At 45.6% G+C, this 8,498-nt stretch overlaps 1 pseudogene; it reads left to right on the forward strand.

Moving 5' to 3' along the window:
- Positions 1-8,099: 8,099 nt before the first annotated feature.
- On the forward strand, positions 8,100-8,218 carry LOC120609849 (uncharacterized; annotated as a pseudogene).
- The last annotated feature ends 280 nt before the right edge of the window (positions 8,219-8,498 follow it).

An 8,498-nucleotide genomic window follows, 5' to 3' on the forward strand; every position in this document is an offset into this window, starting at 1 on the left:
GCCAGCGGGCACCCACATTCACTTTTCTCCAACTGATAGATTCGTGGATCCCCAAGAAACACTTGTGAGGATCCTAGTTTGAGAAGCACGAAATTAGAAGCTAGCCACTGTCAACTTTGGCTACGTGCCAAAAACATGAATGAATCTCATGGGCGAGATGTTGAGACAAAGGGATCGGGGACCAAAGAGTTGTTCTGATGGCCCAGTTACATCGAGTTCAAAAACAGGCAAAATTGATCTGTGGTGGGCGAAGTCAGGATAGTGGTTACCTTTGGGGATGTGGAAGGTCTTGAGGAGGGTCCCTGGGTGGGGGACAGTAATAAAATCTGTTTCTTGATCTGAGTATTGGTTTCACAGATGTGTTCTCTTTGTGAAAATTCATCCGGCTATATACTTAAGGTTTGTATATTTTTCTGTATGTGGCTCCTACTTAAACAATAACAACAACAAGTTAACTGCTTCCATAAACATCAGTGCAAATGTAGACACTAAAATTTTGTGATCACATAGTCGGTTGTAAGTCGAGCATCCAGATGATGTAGAATGTTTATGTTTATGTTGATTCTTTTAGATTATTCCAAAATGAAAACACAAACATTTCAAAGTCTCATAGAGACCTCTCAGACTCCATAAAACCCCTGTACAGACAGACCCCAGGGTTTGAGACACCTCTACTCAAAAGGAAATTTTACACACAGAGGGTCATTGAGGGCCTGGAGCCTCTTTCCGGGCCTCAGGAAGGTGATACCCTCTTCCAGTAGAATGCCTGGTCCTGGGAGGCTGAGGACTGCCGGACAGAGGAGACTGTTTCCCCCAGTCTGCTCTGAGTCTTAGACCTAGCTCCATCATAGCTGGGAAGGCCTTGAGAGTGGAATCTCCCTGACTTGGCTGTGAGATCCTAGTGGACAGGGGTCTCTTTTACTCCCTCTCTGTCCCAAGGCCTGGCACACAGAGGGTCTCAGAGGATCTTTACTGCCAGGCCTCTTTACTCAATCCCACGTTGAGTTTAGAAGAGGGAGATCTGTTTGGGAAGTCGTGAGTTTCCTGTCACTGGCTGAATTCTGAAGTACGGGCTCACAAACCTTGGATGGGTGATGTTTCAGGAGCAGTTCAATGTGGGGCGGGGTTAGAGTCATTCGATTCTTGCTGGCAGGGGAGACCTGGATGCAGACATGGCTCTGAGCCCTGGGAACTATGAATATGGACAGGAAATTCCAGCCCTGCTTGCCCACTGGCCTTGTTGGAGCTGCTAACAGCCCTGCTCTGGGGGAGACAGACTGTTCCAGAACCCAGAGAGGGCATCTGTGGATAGGACACTCAACAGCCAGCCACTCGACAGTTGTCTCCTGCTGTCCTCTGAGACGTCACTTCTCACCCCTCCTCTGACTCAGCTACTTTTGCTCACTCTTAAGAAACAACCTCTTTTTTTTTTCCCTTTGCTGGCTCCATTCAGCCAGCATTTCTCAAACCACTTTTATCACTTCTGTCCTAGTCTTGTGCTGTCTGGAGTATTATTTAGTCAATATTTTTTCTTTAAAACACAGTTAAGTCTTTGTTGTTATTTTAACATGTTCTTATTCTAAGCAATAATACTTGTGAAATCCTAAATTTGATATGCTAGTTTTATTTTTTTCTAACGCACATTAAATATTAATTTAAAATATTTGTTCTTATGTCACCTAAAAATATCTCGTGTACCAACACATTGGAAACCATCTTATACAATGGTTCATCCAGTGTGGGTGGTCATTATTTATTAATAATAATTATAGCCTCACATTAGTGGAGAGTTTTATGCCTCTTCCACACATTTATATTCACAGTCTCATTTGATCCTCTCAATTCCTGTACTGTAGGCATCATTGACCTCATTTTACAGATGATGCTGAAGCTCATCTGAAGCTCAGAGAGTGGAAGAAACTTGCCTTGGGTCACACAGCAAGTTAGGACCTTGGTCTTGATTCAAGGCTCTGGTGGCTCCTGACCTAGGATGAAGGCAGGAGAACATTTCTCTGTGTCCAGTGAATCCTGCAAGAGCCACAGGATGGAAACTCATAGCATAGAGAGTTTGGATTAGACATGAGGAAGGACTTCCTGGGTAGAAATGTTTAGACATGAGAATGCCTGACCGAGGAAGGGTGTGTAATGCCCGGTTTCCGAAGTCCTCAAAACAAGATAAAGGCTTGCTCAATAGGGATAATTCCAGTGCTGCCTGGAGGCAGGGGAATGGACTGAATGACCTCTCCAGGCCTCATCCAACCCCAAAGAGTGTATGCACCCTGCCATCAAGGTGGCCATCCTTGCCATTTCCCCCAAAGCATCTATTAAAGAAGAAAAGACATGTGGTGGCTCCGACTTACAGGAACCAGGATAAACCTCGTCTTGGCCCTGCCCTTGAGACGAAGCACTCAGCAACAGCAGATTGAGGGCCTGGAGCATTCCTCCTCCCCGTTCTCTTCCCACTGCCCTGGCAACTCCACACCAGGTCTGTAAGGCTGGGATTGGAAGACCTATCTACCCTCGGAGGCTTCGGGCTGGTTGGCCGCCGGGACTGGGGAGCCTGCATTTCTTCGATCCCTTCCAGGGAATTCTTTTCAAAACTCCCTGAGCTAAGAAGTTAGACACATACTGACTTGAGGTGTTGCCTCTCCATAAGTTGTGGTGTTTTTTTTTTTTTGAAAGTCATTGTATTTGTTTTTCAGAACAGAAAGAGCTTTATCTTCTTTTCTGATTATACAAGTAATACATGCCTACTTGTTTAAAAAAATCAAATAATATAGAAAAGTATAAAAATAAAAGTAAAATTACCCAAATGGCCATCATGTAGAAAAATAATGCTATTAACACCTTGGAGCACATCCTTCCAATAACCTAAAATTTATCATTTTAACCACTTTTAAGTGTGCATGGATCATATTTTTATTAGGCCTTCTGAAGATAGGGCTAATCGTGCAACTTCACACACCTCAGTGGGCCAGTGGGGAAGGTGTTTTGGGTAAGGGCCCTTGTGACATTGTTCAAATGGAAACACAGAGGCAGCCAGGCACTGTGTAAGGTGGTAAGGTTGGTCTCGTTAAAATATTAAAACCAAGAATAACTCCATTTGGGTGTACGAAGGAAAGCAGGGCTGTCTCTTGACAGGGCCTCATGAGGAGAGGCACAGGGAGGGCATCGTTGTGCTAAACTTCTGAGCCAAAGAAGGAGAGAGGCCAGCCCTCCCTCGGGGCTTTGTCTGTGTTTATCCTGGAGGGAGCCTCAGTCTAATGTGTTTCTCCTGGGCCCTGGCCTTTGGGGTGCAGGACCTGAGAACTCTGGTGGACAAGAAGGGCTGGGACACAGCATCAAGTCGGGAATGTGATAACCGACCCTGGGGAATAACAGGCCTTTGGCAGGAAGGCAGCACCCAGCAAAACAGGGAAGAACTGCACCAGCCTCCTCCACTAGTGTGGCCCAGCCAAGACTTCTTTCCTTGTACCCCATGGAGGGCAGCTTCCAGATTCCAACCAAGGATTTCAGAGGATGGTTGGGAAACTTTTGGTTAAGAAACCACAAGCATTGATTTAGCAGGTTCCATGTGTTGGCTTTAAAAGATCCCTGAATTTAAGGAGCTGAAACTAACTGGGCAGGGCCATTACCTCGCTCCTGTGTGTTAACTAGCCCCTTTTCCAAACTCAAGTGATAGCTCTCCTCACTGACGTCCCACCACATTAGTTTGTTTGTTTGATTTTATTTGCTTTCTTTTTTTTCCCCTTTATTTTCTTGTTACCACCACATTTATTATGTACCCTCACTCAGGCCTCATCATACCCTCTTTCATGTGGTTAACCTCTATGCACCCCAGCTGATCCTTGAGGGCAGCTACATAGACCCTTGGTCTTCAAGGTCCCCATTTTGCCCAAGTCAGTGCCCTGCGCAGAGCAGATATTCAGGCAACATCCACACGGTGAGTCTGTGAGAGGGGCTCCAGCAACAAGAGCAGTTGGAGTGCTGAAGGAGGCAGTTCTAAAGCCCTCCCAGGGTGGTTTGGAAGTCTTCCAGGAGGTGGTGAGAAATACAGAGGGTCTTGTACTGGAGAGGGAGCAGGCGAAGGGGGCGTTCTGGTGGGCGGATCGGCCAGGGGTGTGATGAGGTGGGGGCTGAGTCACAGGAAGTCTCTCTCCTGGGATGACTCCCAGGTTGAGATGCCCTTGCAGGCTTGCACCTGCTTCTGCCAAGATGAGAGGGTGAGATGCAGGGGCTCCGATTACAGTCATGAGCCAGGTTGGTCTCAGGGGTGCTGCCTCTTCCAAGAAGCTGGCTTTTGAGGAATCTGCTTGGCCATGGGAATCATGATGTGTTTGTACTGACTTCAGTTGTTAATTAAACCTCCATCCCTGCAACTAGTACCCCAGGAAGAACACTCTCTTCCTCACAGTGTGTCCCGGCTCCTGTTTTTTATGTTTATAGGCATCGGGTGGTTTGTAGAACAATCCACACCCAGACATGCGCATCCAGTGAGGTCAGCTGAGAAAACAACAGCCGCCACCCTCTGCTCCTCATTCTGGGAGCTGCCACCAGTCAACACTGAGCACATCCCCTCTCTCCTGCCTTTAACTCCACCCCCACTCCAGTGCTTCTCTTCTGTCCCTGCTCCAGTCTCATGCCTGCCCAGACTGTTGTTTATCAACACAGACCAGAACATTCTGCTGCCAGCAGAAACACACATGGCAGTGGTGCTGCCATCCCACACCCTGCCGTCAACATACTCCCACACGCTATTTGCTGCTGTCAAAGCTGTGCTCAATCACATATTCTCACCTGCTCCTACCAACACAGCTGTTCCCCCACTGCTTGGAATCGGGCCTGCCATCTTCCACAACACACGTGTTCTCCATGGGTTTTTCTCAACATACATGTATACTCATGGCAGAGGCTTGCATCTGGCAACCAGGCCAGCACATGCTCTGCCCTCAGACCTGAGCTGTCGATCTCCTATCTTGCTATTGTGTGACCATGGGCAACTGACAATCTCTCTGGGCATCAGATGCCTCGTCTATAGAATGGGGATAATAATGACCTTATGGGGCCTTTCCCATAGGCTCAAGGGGTTAGGCAAGAGAGCAGGCATCCAGTAAGTACTCAGTCAGTGGGAACTCTGATGGTGGTCGTGATGAGAATTATTGTATGCTCTCTGGAATCTGGTGTTCGGTTTTCCTTTCCCAAGGCTGGGTGTTGGCCTCACCTCATGTTCATACCTTCCTGGCTTTGTGAAATTGAGCGAGGCAGTCACTTGTTTAATTCTCATGTCCTCACTGACTGCCTGGCTGAGCCCACAGACTTGCTATGCAGGGCCAGGGGAGAGTTTCCCATAGTGCTTTGGAAGTCATTAAAGGAGTTCAAAACAAGTCCCCCTGAAATGTGCCGCTTTGGCATAAAGATTATTTTGACAAAAGCAATCAAAACCCAGCAGATTCAAGAAAGCTCTTTATCTCTCCCTCAACTACCTGAATTTATATTGGAAAGGGGACCTGTATTAGGAAGAAGGACATTACCTGAGATTCCTTTTTTTCTAAGAAACTTATCTACATAATAGGACAAGCGTTTGTTGTCCAAATATTTTCTTTGCCTTCCGGTGAATGGTCCTAATCCCTTTTGTATCCTCATACCCCACCCCTTTCCTTAGCTCCTGAAATTATATAAGCTTCAGTTACCTGGCTAAATGTGGAGTCCACTGTACATATGAAATTAAATTTAATTTTCTGTTTCATGTCATTTAATTCTTAGCAGCCAGAAGAACGTAGAAGGGTAGAGGGACTTTTCCCGCTTCCTCATGCCACCAAATCCCAGCACAGCCACGGGGCATTGTGGAAGAAAGAGATTTGAATTGGCAACAGCCAAACCTGGGCACATTTAGCCACTTGCCAGCTTCCCTCTTCTCCTCAGTCAATCTTCAGTTGGAGTCAGTGTTTCTAGTTTGGCCCTGTTGTGGGACTGCAGTCTGCCCAAGAGGCTGCACTGGCCCTTCTCTGCCATACCTGGGGGCCTCGCCCGAGCCAAGCACCCATTCCATCAGACACAGCAGCTCTTCTCAGCAGAACCACTCTGTGGTGCTGAGCCCTCTGGCTTACTCATCTCATCCTGCTCCCTTTTCCCCAGAGGCTAAGAGTCCCTACCCGTCTCAGTGTTCCCCTCCACCTGGGCATCTTCTCCAGGACTCTGCCTAGTAGGAGCCCCTTTCCGTCCTATCTTTTCAACCCTGTCTTTTCATCTCCTTGGCCAGCACACCTGTTCTAGCCTTTTCTATTCTGGGAAACAGAGAGATGTATGCAGAAGGGAAAGAAAACAAACACGATTTGAGGAAAATCTGGGCCTAACAGTTAGGTGCAGCTTACAGAGAAGCAGGTTTTGCAGTGTATGGACCATCAGGTTAGGCCATGTGGGTGAGCTGGACTTCTCCCCCTACTATACCAATTTACTTCTTGCCCCTTGATGGAAAAATGCAAATTTGCTGGAGGGTAGAGTTGGCCTGGTCCATGCTGGGAGGGTGTGGCTTCTCCCTTTTACTCTGAGGGAAGTTTAGAGTAACTGGCCACCACTGGAAGGCCACTGGAAATTTGTTGGTTCAGGGAACCATGGTAAATGGGCTGCCCCTAAGCTTTGGGGCACTCGTCTAAATATTCAAAGTGTGTAAATCGAGGTAGTAAGCTGTCAAATAAAATGTTTTATTTTCCTACCTGCATAAATACACCTTCAGAATGACATGGGAAGCCAAGTTTGAATTTAGAATTCTCAGACTCCTCAGAGTCCCACCCTAAACACGAGGACATGGGAGAGGGGGCTGGTGGTATGACCATGTATGCAATAGGGTTCTAGGGCAGTTGGCCGATTTGGCACAAACGTGTTTCAACTTGATCAATATCTCATGCTTTTTATTTTCTCCTACGCCACTGTGGCCAAAGGTAGAGAAGGCAGTATTACACAGTGGTTAAGACTTGCATTAAAATCCTAGGGCTGCCAAAACTGAACATATTCCTTAATCTCTTTGAGGCTCAATTTTCCCATCTGTCAAATGGGACTAACGATACCTCCCTGATAAAGTTATTGTGATTATTAAAAGAGATAATTCTTGTAAAGCCCTTAGCATGGTCCTGGAACATAATAATTGTTCAGTAAATTGTGAGTTATTATGTTATTATAATTTCTCCACACATGAGCAATAATAGCATCAGAGCAGGAAGTTGTCTGCTTTGTCACTTTACTGCACACATGATGAAACAGGTCACTCAGCTAAGCGGAAGCAGATATGGAACTAGATCTTCCGACCGTCCCATAGTCGTGGATTTTGCCCTCGCTAAAAATTAAAAAATGGTTGCACAATAATGTGAATACACTTAATCTCATTGAACTATCCACTTTAAAAATTATTAAAACAGTCAATTTCATGGTATGTATACTTTACCACTGTGTTAGTTTGCTAGGTCTGCCATAACAAATTACCACAAACTGAGAGATCAAAACAACGTAAATTTATTGTCTCAGTTCTAGAGGCTAGAAGTCCAAAATTGAGGTGTCGGTAAGGTTGTTTCTTCCTGAGAGTTGTGAGGGAGAATCAATTCCAGGTCTCTCTCCTAGCTTCTGGTGGTTTGCTGGTAATCTTTGGCATTCCTGCTTGTAGAAGCATCACTCTGATCTCTGCCTATGTGTGTACCTATCTGTGTGCCCAAATTTCTCCTTCTTATAAGGAAACAAGTTGGATTGGATTAGGATCCACCCAACCAACCTTATCTTAACTAATTATATCTGTAATGACCCTATTCCCAAATAAAGTCACATTCTGAAGTACTGGGGGTTAGGACTTTAATATATGAGGGTGGGAGCGGGGCACAGTTAGATATATAACAATTACAATAAAAAAAATTGTGGCTACTTTGTACTCAATATCAGATTATAGGCAGGGGGAAATACCTTTCGTGACCTCTCAAGGCTTTGCTCATAGTAAGTTTTCAAAATGTGTTTCTTGATTTGTGTTAAATCTGAAGCCGAGCAGCTAAAAGGGCTGTACTGGCCGTGAGAAGATTAACAATTAGTACTGTTTCCAGACAAGTATTAAATGGTTCTCAGTCTATGGCCATGCCACCCTGAACAAGCCCAATCCCGTCTAATCTCGGAAGCTAAGCAGGGTAGGGCCTAGTTAGTACTTGGATGGGAGACCACCTAGGAAGACCAGGTGCTGTAGGCGTAAAATTAAAAAAATAAGGGATTGTAAGATGACAAAGTCCTTGCAATCTGTGAGGCCAACCAAGGGGTGCCTCGCCTGGGGAAAAAAAAAAGTTCTCTTTAGTTAGCTCAATTTAGCAGCCTTGGACACCATCTTGCTTCTACTAGTCTATCCTCTAATAAGAGGTGAAATTCAGCTACAGCAAGCTGAATTCTGTATTGTTTTGTTTGCATGTGAATAGCTTATTTTATTTAAATGTTTTCCCTTTCATGTTTTATTGAGAAAGTCTTCAAACATACAG

This window comes from Pteropus medius, unplaced genomic scaffold (genome assembly GCF_902729225.1).
Source record: "Pteropus medius unplaced genomic scaffold, Ma_sr-lr_union100, whole genome shotgun sequence".
NCBI classification, from domain to species: Eukaryota; Metazoa; Chordata; class Mammalia; order Chiroptera; family Pteropodidae; genus Pteropus; species Pteropus medius.